General features: G+C 40.9%; 1 protein-coding gene across 3 annotated transcripts in view; it reads right to left on the bottom strand.

The window, feature by feature from the left end:
- The window catches only part of Fhl1 (four and a half LIM domains 1), a 61,377-nt gene extending 44,923 nt beyond the window's left edge, over positions 1 to 16,454 (bottom strand). Inside the window, exon 1 of one of the 3 annotated variants that reach the window (XM_090326837.1) lies at positions 16,273 to 16,454. The gene's annotated coding sequence lies outside the window, so the exon portion shown is untranslated. Of the gene's footprint in view, positions 1 to 15,570; positions 15,626 to 16,272 lie in introns of those variants that run through there. The other 2 variants (XM_090326833.1, XM_090326834.1) reach the window with 2 other exon arrangements.
- Positions 16,455 to 17,270: the final 816 nt, after the last annotated feature.

Here is a 17,270-nt window from a genome sequence, read left to right as displayed (position 1 = left end):
AGAATGCTTGCCTAGCATGCACCAAGACCTGGGTGCGATTCCTTAATACCACATACATAAAAAAAAGCTGGAAGTGATGCTGTGGCTCAAGTGGTAGAGCTCTATCCTTGAGGAAAAAAAATAAGGACAGTGCTCAGGCCCTGAGCTCATGCCCGAGGACTGGCAAAAAAAAAAGTGTCACCCACCAAAATATAAGTCTTGAAGCTTAATGACTAATGTGATTAGTATTAAAAGAAATGTGTCATTTCTGAGATGAGGCTCCTCCTCTACTGAGATTAAGGCCCTTAGAAAAGAAGCTTCACCTGCATGCAGCTTTGTGGTAACATTCATCATATGCTAAACACATCTTCCCAATGTTCTCTTTGTGTGCTGAGCATAGATGACTTCTACCAGTATCTGTGAAACAACAATGTCAAGGCCCACCAACCTCCTACATAGGAGTCTTGAGCCTCCCATCTAAAGCCTTTCCACCCCTTTCTTCTCTCTAACAGCTCTTCATTTGCCCTAATATCCAATAGGTCCATGATCCTGTATCCCAGAAAGTTATCTCTGAAACTTAATCACCAAGGCAGCGATATTAAGAGATGAGACATGAGACCTTGAGAAGGTGATTAAGTCATGGACAAAGGTCGTATAGGTTGGCTTCTTAAACAGCTCTTTTCACAACACTCAGTATTCCTCTGCTGCAGAAGATGCAATAATAAGGCACCCTTTGGAAGTGTAGAGAAACCTCACCAGACAATGGAACATTTTAATGCCTTAACTCTAGATTTTCAAGTCTCTATAACTGTGAGAAATTCCTGTTGTTTATAATTTACCCAGTCGTAGGCATGTTATAGCAGCAGGAAGACCATTCCCTAGCCCTACAAGTTTCTCCAGATTAGCCTAATATGTAATCAAGACTGAGAACCACTGTCTAACACCTATAGCTCATAATTGCCACATTTTAGTGATGATCAGAATTTTTCCTGAAGAGTGGAGGGAGGGCTTGTTAAAAGTACAGTTGACTAGGCTCTATCTCCAGAATTTCTGTTTCAGTGGTCCTGGGGTAGAGCTTACAAGTCTGAATTTCTAGTAAGCTCCTAGTTGACACTCATCTGTCTGTACAGGGATCCTATTTGAGAAATAGTTATCTATAGTCATAATTAATACAATTACACAATATAAATAGATGTACCAGATAACAGTAATTATTACATGTACAGGATGAAGATCCTTCAGCTAAAATCTTAAAATCAGAACTGTTTCAGCCTTCTATTTTTCCAATTTTGGAATACTTGTATAGACTAGAATTTGAAAAGTCCTCATATGAACTCTGAAATGTTTCAGAATCTAAATATTTTAGGGAAGTTCAATGTGTACGACTCACTTGGCAAAAGCAAACGTGCCATCATCTTAAATATTTTCCACATTTGTTTATAAACAATCCATAGAATGTCTTAAAAGATGATCTAGTCCAATTCTTTTTTAATAAACTGAATCCCTAAGAGGGAATTGATTTGCCCACAACATCAAATGATACTGGCAGAACTACAACTAGGATTCAAAGGTCCCCCATCTCTGCTCTGCTCAGTTCAATACTCTTTCTACCACATCCTTAATGCATCTCTAACAGCTTCTGCACTTAGAACAGGCATTCCTTGCTTGAAGAGATTATTTTTAATACTCCCAATAGCACTTAGCAAACCCAGTAAAGTACCTTTCATATTAGAGTAATAACTAAACAAACACCTGCTGATTTCATTTTATTCAGTATGCAACATCATATTTGTCAGAAGCTGGGTTTGGCACCACACAAAGTATTTCCTTACACCGTGGCAAATGGACAGCTCTGCTGCAATTAGTCTTATACTTGTGTGCTGCCATTATGTGCTATAGGGTCCATGATAAACACAAAGAAAAATTATGGGAGTTTTAAAAGTGGCAAGAAGACTGGGAATGTGGCTTCGTGGTAAGTGTTTGCCTAGCATACATGAACCCCGGTGTTTGATTCCTCAGTATCACATAAACCGAAAAGGCCAGAGTGGTGCTATGGCTCAAGTGGTAGAGTGCTAACACTGAGTAAAAGAAGCTCAGGGACAGTGCCTAGACCCTGAGTTCAAGCCCCAGGACTGGCAAATAAAAGTGGCAATGATAACTAAGTTTATAAGTTGACAAATCCAACTTTCAAATTTTGTTGCAGAAGACCTTTAGAAAATACCTAAGTACTATTTTCTTCCTAACAAACCACTGGAGTAGTAAAACAGTGAATGTTCAAAAATGATAAAAGTACATTGCTAGGATTATCTGAATACCCTAGCTAATTTACTTCATGCTCAGGTCCTCCTTATTTAATAAGATAAAATGCAAACCAAAAAAAAAAACCCTAAGGGTAAAGAGGAAAAAAGGAAAGGAGAGATTGAAGAGTGGTTCAAAATGGCAAAAATAAAAAAGAGAGAATGCTGTCTCATACCCTTCCTGAAGGCCACTGCCCTCCTGCTCCTTATAAATACAGCCATTTCTCTATACCATATGCACATTCAATCAATTTGAATGGGAACTGTTCACAAGGAAAATTCTATCTGTAGTGAACATGTACAGACTTTCCCTGTCACAAAAGCGGCATGGTACAGCAGTTGATAAAAGACAAGGACCATTCTTGACTGTTGAGTCACTAAGCATAGAATTGGGCAGTGCTGACTGATCCTATCTTTTGGAATCTCATACTTTCCCTTTCAGGCACGTATGTGCCACATACTATGTTAGTCAAGAAGCATTTATCTTATTTTCCTCACCTGAAAAAATACTGTCTGCTACCTACAGGATAAAAACAAAGATATAGTCTTTGCATTCTTGGAACACCAATACATAATGTTAATGGTTGGTTTTTTGTTTTTTTTTTTTAGTTTTGATGTCATCCTTTAGGTTTACAAAAAAAATGAATGCAAAATGCTCAGTTTCCATATGACTCTGCAAAACTCCCATCCAAGTTTCCCCCTATTATTAACATATTGTTTTGTTGTGGAACGTTTGCTACAATTAATGGGCAGATATTGATATATTTTTATGAACTAAGTCTATAGTTGCCATTAAGGTTCGTTCTTTATGCTATGCGTCTTCCAAATTTTGAAAAATGTTGAAAGGATCTTTTTCCCAGTCCTGAAGCTTGCACTCAGGGCTATCCTTGGACACATTTTGCTCAAGGGTAACGCTCTGCCACTTGAGCCACAGTACCACTTCCAGCATTTTCTGAGTACGTGGTGCTGAGGAATCAAACCCAGGGCTTCGTTCATGCTAGGAAAGCACTCTATCACTAAGCTAAACTCCTGGCCCCAGGATTTTTTAATGCCTTTATAACACATTCTAAAAAATGACAAATCTTAATACACCAAGACTAGCTAATTCTTTGAACATTCTCAAAGGAAGTTTCATAGGAGAGTCATAACAGAAATCACATATTTGCATTCAGTGATTCATGATTTCAAAATTCATGGTAACATAGCTAACCAAATATATTCAACACAATTCCTGAAAACCAGTATTTCATAACTCTGCAGCCTCTAGTGTAGTCAAATACTTGAAAGAAGTATGAAAGTTTTACTGGATCACAAAATAAAACACAACCCTAAAAGATGTTGTCTTGTATGTTGGAATTACTTAAGTTTGCTAACCACTTAGTCTGGAGATATTCCTAAAATAGATATTTCTTAAGAAAGCAGAGAAAATAAGAGAGTAGTTTCAGCTGGGCGTGGTTTCTCACTCCTGTAATCCTAGCTACTTAGGAAGCTGAGATCTGAGGATCGTGGTTTAAAGCCAGCCTGGGCACTAAAGTCCATGAGACTCTTATCTCTAATTAACCACTAGAATACCAGAAGTGGTGTTGTGACTTAAAGGGTAGGGTGGTAGCTTTGAGCTGAAGAACTCAGGGACAGCACCCAGGCCCAGAGTTCAAGTCCCACAACCAACAAAAGGGGGGGAGAAGGGGGCAGCGTTGCATCAGGATACAGGAAAGACACAGAAAAAAATCAAGGAAGACAGAGAAGGCAGAAATAGTATCAAAAGTTCCTTACAACTGAATATAATAACATGCTATATAGTTTGAAGCCTAGAGAAAGAGGCTATACCATATAATGTAGATATGTAATAGTCTACACCACGTATGTTTGTGTAAGTACATTATGTATGATGGTGAAACTGCCTGACATATTTCTCAAAAAATCCATTCCTCTTAGGTCAAGTATTGTGGCTTACCCCTGGAAATCCATCCACTCAAGAGGCAGAGATCAGGAGGATCATGGTTTCAGACTGGCCCAGGCCAAAAAATGGGACACCCATGTCAACCAATAGATGCATGTGGTGGTATCTAGCTATCATTCTAGCTATGTGGGAAAAGTTATGGGAGGGTTGAAGTCCAGGCTAGTCTATGTAAAACACTATCCCAAAATAACTAAAACCAAAACAAAGACTGGTGGCATGGCTCAACTGATGAAGTATCTGTCTACCAAGTATGAAGACCTGACTTCCAAACCCCAGTAGCAGGCTAGGCCGCTGGTGGCTCAAGGCTGTAGTCCTCCCTACTCAGGAGGTTGACATCTGAGGATTGCTGTTCAAAGCCAGCAAAGATAGAACAGCCTATAAGACTTTTATCTCCAATTAACCTGATAAAACCCAGAAGTAGCTGAGATAGTGGCTCATGCCTACAATCCCAGGTACTCAGGAGGCTAAGATCAAGGTTCAAAGCAGCCCGGGCACAAAAGGACCTGAGACTTATCTCCAATTAACCTCTAGAAAATGCAAAGTGAGAATTAGCTCAATTTAGGGCAGTAGCCTTGAGCTGAAGAGCTCAGGGATACCACCCAGTCTGAGTTCAAGCCCTATGACACATTTAAAAAAAAAAAACAGAAGTAGCTCAAGTAATAGAGCACCAGCCTTGACCAAAAATGGCAAAAGAGAGTGCAAGCCCTGAGTTCAAATCCCAGCACTGGCACCCAAAAAGAGTGAGTATGGATAACTAAGTGAAATACAAATTTAATAGAACAATAGGGCTGATGGCTCATACCTATAACCCTAGCTCCTCAGGAGGCTGGGGTCTGAAAATCACAGTTCAAAGCCTGCTAGGAAATGTGGTTAAAGTTGTAGAATGCTAGCCATAACTGCAAGAAGCCAAGCACACCAGTTCCATTACGAATAAGTGCCACAAAAGAGAAAACAGATTTTTCTTCTATGAAATGACTGTATATGACTGTAATACCTTTGTGCTCATTTTTTCATTTTTTGCTTTACTACTAAGTATGAAGCTAACTTCAAATTATTTTATTTTTCTTATTCTTAAAGATAAGACATCTTAATGGAACTGCTTGAGAAGACTGTATACTGAACTTCCATTTATTAGAAATATTTCTCTCCTGAGCTGGAAGTGTGGCTTAGTGGTAGAGTATTTGCCTAGCATGCAGGAAGCCCTGGTTCAATTCCTTGGCACCATATACACAGGAAAAAGCTGGAAGTGGTGCTATGGTTCACGTGGTAGAATGCTAGCTTTGAGAAAGCTCAAGACTGGCAAAAAATCATTTCTCTCTTACCTGTAATTTTCCTATGACCCAAGTTGTAAAGGAGACTATTTGATAGTTTACTTGCAGTCAATTAGAAGATTCTATAAAACTGATACCTAGAATTCAACTATAATATTACTATTTATTAAATGTAAAGAAAATTTGCATCTTTGTGTAGAGAATTATCCATAAACTTTCAAATATAGTTGGGAAAGTGGCTCTCCTACAAAAACAGATCAGTGGTTGCCTGGGGACAGGGGAAGTGAGACTAATGGACTAAAAAGGAGATTATACCTGTAATCCTAGCTCAGGAGACTATGAGACTCGCATCTCCAATTGACCACCAGAAAACTGGAAGTGGAGCTGTGGCTCAAAGGGCTAGAATAATACTCTTGAGCAAAAACGCTCAGCCACAGTGCCCAAACCCTGAATTCAAGCCCTACAACCAAAAAACAGGAAAACAACTGAGCACCAGTGGTTCACAGTTCAAAGCCAGCCCAAGCACCAGTCAGTGCAACTCTTATCTTCAATTAACCATCAGAAAACCTGAAGTGGCACTGTGGCTCAAGTGGTAGGGCACCACCCTTGAGCTTAAGAGCTCAGGGACAGCATGTAGGCCCAGAGTTCAAATCTAGGATTATCAAAAGAAATTTTATGAGAGTTAACAGTATAGACAGATTAGATTACATATATATACACATATATATATACATATATATATATATATACACACATAGAGTTATCTTGACTATGGCACTAACTTTATGAACAACGCACAAGGAAGTAGAGATTAAAAAGTAGCTCTAAACGGGCCGGGAGTTTGGCCTAGTGGTTAAAGTGCTTGCCTAGCATGCATGAAGACCTGGGTTCGATTCCTCGGTACCACATACATAGAAAAAAAGGCGGAAGTGGTGCTGAGGCTCAAGTGGTAGAGCTCTAGCCTTGAGAAAGTCCAAGGACAGTGCTCAGACCCTGAGCTCAAGCCCAGGACTGGCAAAAAAAAAAAGTAGCTCTAAACAAAAGCTGACTGCGGTATTTAAACATTTGATTCAAACTTTCAGCACTACATATTAGCTTGGAAGCTTGTTTTCTTGTTGTGATTAGATGTGTTTATACTACATTGGAAAATTCCTCTTACTTCTTTCCTTTAAAAAGGAAGAGTTTCTTATGAATCAGAAAGAAGTAGGCACGGGTTTGAAAACCTGCCTTTATCCTAGAGTCTGGAGGTACAGAATCTCTACCAAGTGATTTCAAGTGACTCTTTAAGCTACTACATGTTATATTCTTAAGTATTGAAACACAGATATTTTAAATTTTTCTACTAATAAAAGGTAAGTTTAAAACTTTGTAGATAATTGCTTAGAAAACTGTGCAATTACAACATCTATGAAACAAATTGTATCTTAAAATTCACTTAATATTGTATGTAAGCAAATAAAATACATATTTAACAAGGAGCAAAGTTGTGACAAAGAAGACTTACTATTTTGATTGTTTTCTGTCTCTTATTTTTCACTTTAAAAGTCCACATGAATCTTCTATCTGTGCCTTTTATGTCAATAGGTATAAACATGTATCTTAGAAAAATCCATTTCCAGAACAACGAAAAATATGATGTTCTAGAGAAAGCTGAGAAGAGCTGGCTGTTGACTGATTATGCATATACGCATAACCAGACAGTGATGAGAACAAGAGTAGCAATACCTCTAGGTAAGGGTACAATTTTCTGATTTGTTCAAATTATTCCCATGACAATAACTACTCATATCATTTTTTCTCTTACCTTTGACATTTGCCGGGGCCCTGACCATAAAGAAAAACTGTTTGTACACACAGATTTGCATGTATTCTGAGCCTATGTAAACTCCATACATATTTTGTTTTACCTATTCTGTCAGTGATATTTCTTTATAGAGTTGACACCAGCTCTGCTCACTTCACAGCTGCTATAGAGATCAGCTTCTCTGTTTATCCAAGGGTAAAAAGGAGACCTAGTAAGGGTTATCTGCACACATGACAAATGGGAATAAGGACAGATAAATGTGCTGGAAGCATATGATTACACTGGGAGCCTGGGAAACGTGGGCACAATGAGATGGGCTTTTAAAAAGAAAAAAAAAAAACTTGAGAATGAGGACACACACAAAGGACACACAAAGAAATGAGCCACAGAGACAGAAAAAAAGTGAAGTATGAAAGGGGATGCATATATATATATATATGTATATGTAATTTTTAGTACAAATTTAAACGTATGCGAAAGAGTGTTTGTGTGGTGTGCTTGTTTTTTACTGCCAGTCCTGGTCCTTGAGCTCAGGGCCTGAGCACTGTCCTTGCACTTTCTCAAGGCTAGAGCTCTACCACTTGAGCCACAGCACCAGTTCCACCTTTTTCTATGTATGTGGTACAGAGGAATCAAACCTGCGTCTTGGTGCATGTTACGCAAGCACTCTACCATTAGGCCAAACTCCCGGCCCTGATGTGTATGTTTTAAGCACAGTGCACAACATTTGCTTTCTACTCGAGTTTTGAAATAGATACAACCATTAGATTCTCGCACAGTTTCAAACAAACATCTCATTTTATAAAGAGAAAAATACTTGTCATGGACAGAGAGAGGAAAAAAAACCTAATTTTGGTCTTCAGATTACCCTGTCTAAAGACTTAAAGTCCTGGGCTGGAAGTGTGGCCTAGTGGTAAAATACTTTAGAGCGTGCATAAAGCCCTGGGATTCCTCTGTACCACACACATATATATATACACATACATACACAGAGAGAGAGAGAGAGAGAGAGAGAGAGAGAGAGAGGGAGAGAGGGAGAGGGAGAGGGAGAGGGAGAGGGAGAGGGAGAGGGAGAGGGGGGAGAGGGAGAGGGGGGAGAGGGAGGAGAGGGAGAAGGAGAGGGAGAGGGAGGAGAGGGAGAGGGAGGAGAGGGAGAGGGAGGAGAGGGAGAGGGAGGAGAGGGAGAGGAAGAGGGGGCGGGGCCGGGGACGCGGACGCGGACGCAGGGGGGGGGGGTGTAGTGCTGTGGCTCACATGAGAGCCTTAAGCCAAACTGCTCAAGAACAGCACTCAGGCCAGGCCCTGAATTCAAGCCCCAGGACTAGCAGAAAAAAAAGACTTGAAGTCCTCTTTCGTTTTTAATACATATAAACATGTGAGGTGTGTCATGAGACTTGACCTTGACCCAGGAGGCAGGGAATTTATACTGAGGGCTCCTCATCACTAATGCTCAATTTCAGGTCACCATAAAACGAAAAACTCCTATACTGCACACAAGTAGGTTTTGAGCATCTGAAATTAAGAAATACTTGAACTTTTGTTAGTCTTTACTATTGGTAATATATTTCTACCATAAAAATTTGTTCTTTTGAGGGCAAGGCCACCAAAAAAGTTCTTGACACTGAAGACTGTCTAATTAGGAAATAAAAGCTTACCCGTGTATAAAGACCTCAAACTGGAAAAATTAAACAGGAACTATGATATTATTACATTCTATTTAAAATCAAGAGCTTGACAACAGTGAGCTCTCAGTTTCCTCATCTGTAAAATGAAGGGAAGGATGAAATACTGACACCTCATTCTAGCAGTATATTTGAGTAGACTTACCAGGAAGCCATAGAATACATCTTTAACTCCCTAGCAGCTTTCTCATTTCACTCACATGTTATGATCATGACTTTATATAGAGATGCAAAAATCATACATAACTGAACAATCATATATAACCGAAGTTGACTTAATTCCACTACTTAAAAATACTGCATTTTGGGACCAGGAATTTGGCCTAGAGGTAGAATGCTTGCCTACCATGCACATAGGCCCAGGTTTGATTCCTCAGTACCACATACACAGAAAAAAGCTGGAGTGGGGCTGAGGCTCAAGTGGTAGACCTCTAGCCTTGAGAATGCCCAAGGACAGTGGTCAGGCCCTGAGCTCAGGCGTAGGACTGGCAAAAAAATACTGCATTTTCAGAAGACATACAATATTCTGTCACTAATTTCTGGATGGTGGATCATACCTGCTTTGTTTTACTTTATTGTGACTTCTATAACTTGTACATTTCCCTACAATGAACAAGCACAATTTTCATCAGTAAAAATTAAGATTTTTTTGAAGGATTATATATTTTTGCAAGTTACAAGGTGTCTGTGTCTCGGGTCTATTCTAAAGTTAGTAGAATGGGGATGGTGATGGAAGTCAGTAGAACATTTGCCTAGCATACACGCAGAGCTGGCTCCATCCCTCGCACCACCAAATAAAATTACTGGAATGAGGGAGCAAAACCAGGCAGTAAAACCATGAATTCCTGAACACAGTGGTTGATTATCCAAGTAGTTGATTGCTATAGTCAGAACCAAGACATTATTATTATATTCAGAATCTATGGCTCATAGTCCTATGTGGAAATCAAACCATGCATTTTATCTAAATAACAGTTCTTTTTCCCAGCATCCTAGCCCTTGAGAATTACAGTTAAAATTCCTTTCCAATTTAAAGTAAATGAAATACAAGGGCCTTTTTCTGCCCACACATACAAAAAAAAACTTTCCAGACAAAATGATTGTTATTGGTCTGCTCCTCTCCTCTTTTCTATGCTCTAAAACAAAACACATCAAAAGTTAAAATAAATATTTAACCATCAAAATAAAATACCCTCATATGGTAAATACAAGTATGAATCTGATGAGTGTTTATCATGAAAAAAGAACTCCCACAACTAGCTGATGTTTAAATTGTGTAAAAGTGGACACAAGCAAATGTTATCATTATTGACTTCTATGAAAAAATCTTGAGAAAACTAGAAGGTGAGCTGCTGGCAGGATAGAACACACATAATGTCCACATTCGTCATTATCATTGCACTGCCTGAAAAATCCAAGTAAGGTAGAAAATGAAATCCATGGCATTTTGTATAGATTTCTACAACAAATTCTATGTTGAATTCAAGTCTCATCAGTTGAGAAACATATAGAAATTTACCTCCTTATTCTCACAACAAAATCCACTGTAAGCACATATTGTAAAATGACCTTTTTACCTAGGACCAATTGCTGTCCTCTTTCCACCAGGCTCCTCTACTTACCATCAACAAGTAGAACTAGACACCAGGGCATTGGTTTAGTCCAATTCAAATCCTAAAACTCTTCCATTTCCAAACTGTCTAGTCCCTCACTCTCATCTGAAAAATATACATCCTAACCTTTCTGAATTATTGTCACGACCATCAAATCAGATGAGGGAGATAAATTCAACTAGCATACTTCTTGGAACTAGAGTAGATGGGCATTTTGTATTGTTGCCCCTTTTCTCCCTAGTTCTTACCACTCAAAGTATGATCAAATTTAAACAGTCACCATGTATGCCATAGGGAGACTAGTTATGCTCAAAACCATGAACATGGGAGGGATAAGATCTTAATTTTTATTTCTATTTCCAGTTTTACCTCCCTGAGCCTAGTTCCTCATTTACAAAATAAATAGAATATATAATGTATATGAGTGCTACACACAGGATGATATAAATGGTAGTTATTATTGCTGTAATTATTCAGGTTGGTGAGCAGGGAATAGTCATTTTTAAGACTAATCAAGTAAGTTCACCAAACTTCTGAGAGACATGAGGACACTGTTGTGTTCTCTACTGTCCTAAAGTTGTATTTCACAGTGCAAATTCAATCAGTGTTAATGAAACTTCAGGTTGGGTATTTCTTGCTGCCTACAACATTCTAGACCAAGCAGCACCCCTTACCTCTACCATCTATATCCTGTCTACACATCTAACAAACATGTCTCTTGGACATTATCCAATGACTCCTGTGACAAACTCAAAAGGTCTAGCACAGTTCATAAAGGTAGATTCTCCATGATCTCAGGAAGTAGTCCTGCCAAAAAAAAAATCAAAGGCTTAATCAAACTACTGCTCAATGCTATTTAATACTCATTTGGGCTTCCTTTTCCATGATTATCTGTAATTCAAAGTTGATCACCGAAAAATAATTGGGGGGAAATTTTTCCAGAGGATATTTTTAATCACCACACCATAATTTATAAACCATATTACAACTGTCTTTCAGAACCTATTGGGAGTTGGTTCCTGGACTCCATCTACAGATACCAAAATCTACAGATGATCAAGTCCCTAATATAAAATGGCATATTATTTGTATTTAACACACATATTCCTATATTCCTTTAAATAATCTCTAAATTATTTATGATACCCAATAGTGCATAAATGCTATGTGAATGGTGTTTAGGGTATATTCTAGAAGGAATAATGTCAAGAAAAGAAGTCTTTAGCCAGATGCCAGTGGCTCACATCTGTAATTTTAGCTAACTTTGAGCTGAGAGCAGAAAGATCACAGTTTGAAGCCAGTCCAGGCAGAAGAGTTTGTATGATCCTATCTCAAAAGTTAACTAGCCACCAGACACTGATGGCTCACACCGATTATCCAGCTATTTAGAGGCTGAGAGCTGAGGATCATGGTTCGAAGCCAAGGTGTGCAGGAAAATAACCATGAGATTCTTTTTTTATGATTTTTTTTGCCAGTCCTGGGGCTTGAACTCAGGGCCTGGGCACTGTGCTTGGGCTTTCTCAAGGCTAGCTGTCTACCACTTGAGCCACAGCACCACTTCCAGCTTTTTCAATGTATGTGGTACTCAGTAATCGAATCCAGAGCTTCGTGAATATTAAGGAAGCACTCTACCACTAGATCACACTCCTTTCTCCACCCTATGAGACTCTTATCTCCAATTAACCACTCAAAAACCAGAAGTAGAAGTTTGGCTCCTTGATCAAAAAGAGCTCAAGGATAGCCTAGAATTCCAACCCCACTACCGCCAAAAAGAAATGTCTGTAAACATTAAATAGAAATGTATTTTTTTTAATATTTTCAAACCTTATTGATTAAATCTGGAGACACAGTCAAGTGTACCACCCCCAAAAAAGTATATCTGAGTTGGAAAGTAAGATAGAATTTATGAAATAACTCAGTCACTCTGCATAACTAAAGCATGTTTAGTATCTATACATGTAATATGATAATGTCCATAAAAGACTACACATATATCTTAACTATTTTTTGCCAGTCCTGGAGCTTGAACATAGGGCCTGGGTACTGTCCTCCATTTCCTCAAGGCAAATGCTCTACCACTTGAGCCACAGCACCACTTCTGGCTTTTTATGTATATATGGTACACCAAGGAATCGAATTCAGGGCTTCAATTCTAGACAAGCACTCTACCACTAGGCCACGCAAATGGTCGATCTCAATTATTGAGAACACATTCCCTATTTTTCTTTCCGTCAACCAGACTAAAAAGACAGAAGCTGGGCTGGGAGTTTGTCCTACTGGTAGAGTGCTTGCCTAGCATACACAAAGACGCAGGTTCAATTCCTCCATACCACATACATAGAAAAGGCCAGGAGTGGTGCTGTGGCTCAAGTGGTAGAGCTCTAGCCTTGAGAAAGTCCCAAAATAGTGCTCAGGCCCTGAGTTCAAGCCTGAGACTGGGGGAATAAAAGGCAGGAGCCATTTCACATCTATTCCCAAGTCCTAGGCCTAACACAAAAGCCTCTAACATAGAAGGTAAATCAGTAAATATCTGTTTAATAAAGTAATGGCAACATATTGTATTTAAGTACTCTGTTGACAAAAAAAAAAGAAAATCTTTCTTTGTTCTAGTCAAGAAGAGGTCAAAGAAAGGTCTTTTAAAACAATTACAATCAGTCTATTCACTCCAAGTGCAAATAACTTGGTAGCTTAATTAACAACCTAAAAAATCCTGCAGGCAAAAGTTGAGGAAAGCAGCCAAACAGATAAGGCTTTAAAATTTAAGCATTCAGGAACATTTGTTCAATTCCCACAAGGTTATAAAAGCCAATGTTGCTGGCACCAAGTGGGGGAAAGGGAAGGGTGTGGGCAAGAATGGAACCAGGAGGTAGAGTAGGAGAACAGGAATTTCCTAGGGGATTAACGGCCATTTCTTAGACAAACTATGTCTTTTTTTAAGATGATCACAGTTTAGAAAATGAGTGATGCTCACACGAAGGCTTACATATAAGTCACTTTTCATATAGACAGTGGCAAAAACCAAACCTATTTTTGTGAATTTGTAAAAATTCTTCATTTCCTTCCCATCTCAAAGACAGAATGGGTTCTTGAAAAGCCAAGTTAAAGAAAAACAATCCATCCACTCATTTGTGTAAAGGGGCTTAAGACACACTGTCTACCAACCAGCTGCTCCTTGTAAAAGATTTTATCTTACCTTCCTCCCTTGCCCCCAGAGTTGAGAACTGAATTCAGGGCCTTGCAACATTTTAATCATTGTTTCTTGAAAGGAAAAATGGGGCTTAAATTATATTGTAAAAATAATGTGATTTGTCTGATTTGGGCATGTGTATACAACAGACATCATATAAACATTAGAAATGGTATATACAGTAAACAAATGCATTTTCATCCATTTTAGAAACCCAAACTATTTCCAGTTTAACATTTTTGATAAACAATGTCAGTACTTAGAGATGTATTGATTTAAATTAGCATCAATACACACGCTGTAATTATTGAAGACATATTATACTAATTTAAATTTTACAGTTTTGTCTTTTAGGTTTCACTCAAAAATCTAGGCTTGCTTGGAAAGAAAAACTACTCTCAGAAATTAAATATGGAAATGGTAGTTTAGCATTTCTAAAACCATATATGGTTACAGAATCTATATGGTAGTCTTAAGAGTACTTATTGTGTGGTGGTTTGCACAAATCATGGCCTATTTGACCAACTTCCTGTTGCGTTAAGATTATATTTGCCATTAAAAATGTGAAAATAAGCATTTTTTAAAGACTGAAGGTAAAGCCTAGATTGGAACCTTATGTAACCAAAATGGAAAAGCATTATAAGCCCACCACATGAAACGCTGATGCCATTTTAATATGTATTCTTCTTAAGCAACTATGAGTCTGATTTTCCAAAAGCAAAGCTACCATTTTTCTGTATTAAGGAACGGGGAGTGGTAGTTCCTTATAATGAGCTGGAGTGAGTAGAACTTCAGAAAATTCTGAGGGCACCATAATTTAAACTCAGGCCTTTCAACCAGCATTCACATTTTCAAGGAACTACATTTGCATTAAAAGTATCTTAATCAAGATAATGACAAAAAAAAAAGATTCTTGGTGACAAGCTTTCCATACATTTGATAACCCAGAGTAGTACAAGCAAATTACAAAATGACTCCAATTAGGAAGCAAATCTATTGCACATTCAAAGCAAAGGGGGCTTAGATAGTGTCAATAGAATAATTTAAATAAACAGTACAGGGGATTTCCAGGAAACATACATTTATTGTACTATTTCTTCTCTTGTGGAAGGCAAGCTATAATGTTGCTGGCTGTGTGTTTTGCGTTTCAGGAAATCTAAAAGCCAAAGCTATAATCCTGTTCATATACCATGTTTTCTCCTTTTTCCAAGCTGTGTCCCTAGTACAGGGTTTTTACTTGGAAAGGGCAATCCAAACAAAACTGAGAAACTTGCAAGATTGGAAAATAATCTAACTTTGCACTCGAATCGCATAGTGTGTGTTTCTTAGCCTTGCTGATTTTTCAGAGTTCTATGTAGTTCTGGAAGACTAAGAGGCTGAAAGAAATGGAAAAGGAAGAGACACTTCGAAAGCAAAAACGGTTTTGCCAGTGCCTAAAGCAGGAGCCACCTTGTGTGGCTTTCAAGCTTTTTGAGATGGAAAGGTCACACCTTGCAATTTTGAAAATGCATCTGTAAGGTACAATCGTAGGAACAGGACCTTCCTTTGGCTTCTTTAGGTTTCATGCTGGAGGTGAAATTCCCCACTCTCCGCACCCCCATTCCCTAAACCCCTGCCACTGGCTAGGAGAGCAAAACCCGTGGGTCCTCCCCTCCCTTATTCTTTGCACTGTGCGTCCGTCCTTCTTCCCGTTTTCCCTCTCTATTCCCAACTAGCATTCTAGACCCCAGAACTGGTTGGACCCTTCCACCTCTCCTCCATGTCTTTCCTTTCCTACCATCCCTGTGGAACGAACCAAGGCAGGTTCCCCCACCTTCTCCCTCGCATAGGGCCGCCATCCTTGATGGGAAAATCAAGGGAGCCCTTTAATTCATCCTCATCTGATCACCACACGCCCCCCCCCCAGTCTACATGCACACTCTACCCTTGGATTAAAAAAAAAAAGCAAAGGTGCTCGCACTCGGCCCCACCCCCATTGCTCACCATCCTTGGTGGGGGAAAGCAATGGCCCCTCCTTCACTCCCACCCCCTACCATCCCCGAAGAGGAAAAACATGGAGAGCCTTCATTTCACACTTACCACCCCGTTCGCACACACACGCACACACACCTCTGTCCCAATTCATCCACTCCTGTATGGCGATAAAAGCCCTGAGGAGGCCCAACTATGCATCCAGAGGACCTCCCTATCCCTGGTCCCGCACCTAGCAGCCCAAGTCGGGGCACCACTCCCCACCCCCACCCCCGCTCCGCCGCAGCGAGGTTGCCGGCGAGTAAGATCGCAGGTACTGAGCCTTGGAAATGCGGGCAGCCCCGGGCCTTTGGGTGCTCGGAGGAGCAGCTTTGGTGGAGCCGGGAGTGGGGCGGGGAGAGATAGGCAGCAGCTCCGTCGGGAGACGGGACTTGGTGAAGCGGGCCTATAGGATGGCACACACGCAGTCTTACACACACGCACACTCGAGGAGAGAAAGCGGGCTTACTGCTTGGGGATGCTTGCCCACGCAGCTGTCTTGGCGGCGGCGGTGGCCGCTGCCTACCCGGTGGCCGAAGCACGACGGCAGTGGCTGCGATGGCTGCAGCAACGATTATCGACTGAGCCCCTGTGCGAAGTGGTGGATGAGGAGCGCGCGAGGGGCGTGAGGGGAGGGGCGCACGCGGGAGAGGCGGGGAAGGAGGGGGAGGAAGAGAGGGAACGCACGCGCATGGGGGCGGACCCAGCCGGCACCGCGCGGGGGACGGGCCGCGCGCCAGTCTACGCTTTGCCTCGCAGGCATGGGGGCTGTGGTGTGAGAGCCCGCGCTCAGCTCCCAGCCGCCTAGGCTGGCGGGAGAGGGGGCGGCTCTTCGCGCACCTGGCAACCACCGCATGCTGAGTCCCCAGGAGAGGCCCGGCTGTGTGGAACGTGCTCATGCGCTTGCGCGCGGAAGGTGGCTGCGGGGGCGGGGGGAAGCTATGCGGGTGCTTCCCGATGGAACCTCAAGCAAGTGGAGGCGGGCAGGGGGCCGGGCCAGGGGCGCTCCATGCCCTCTCCCGCTTACCGCCTGCCTGTGTATGTTAGCGAGAAGTCATGAGTCTCTGCAGAGACCCCCTGGTCAAGGCAGTGGAGACGGGAGCAACAAAGAAAGAGGCAGGAAAGGTGGCTTCTCGCCACGCCAGGAGACCGCACCAACCTGTGCAGCCCCTGCAAAGGGAGTCAGGATCAGAGCGCACCCTGTTCCAGTCCCCGATTGCAAAACGCTGGTGTTCCGAAGAGCATTGAAATATCCTTCGACTACAATTTCCTCGAATAATAAGCACAGATCACATGAAAACGTAAAACCCCATCTATCCCTAAGCCAGGTGCCATCATCCTCAGCATCCAGAGATCTTTACATCATTCAGAAAGCACGAATAGCGAAGTGGCGCTTAGCGACTCATTCATTCAGGGAACGTTTAGTTGTAACGGAGCCCTCACCACCAGGTGCTAAGGAGACTGCCA

Source organism: Megascapheus bottae, chromosome X, assembly GCF_031878675.1.
Source record: "Megascapheus bottae isolate mThoBot1 chromosome X, mThoBot2.hap1, whole genome shotgun sequence".
NCBI lineage: Eukaryota > Metazoa > Chordata > Mammalia > Rodentia > Geomyidae > Megascapheus > Megascapheus bottae.
The sequence above is the reverse complement of the archived record's forward strand: the minus strand, read 5'-3'. Positions and strand labels throughout refer to the sequence as shown.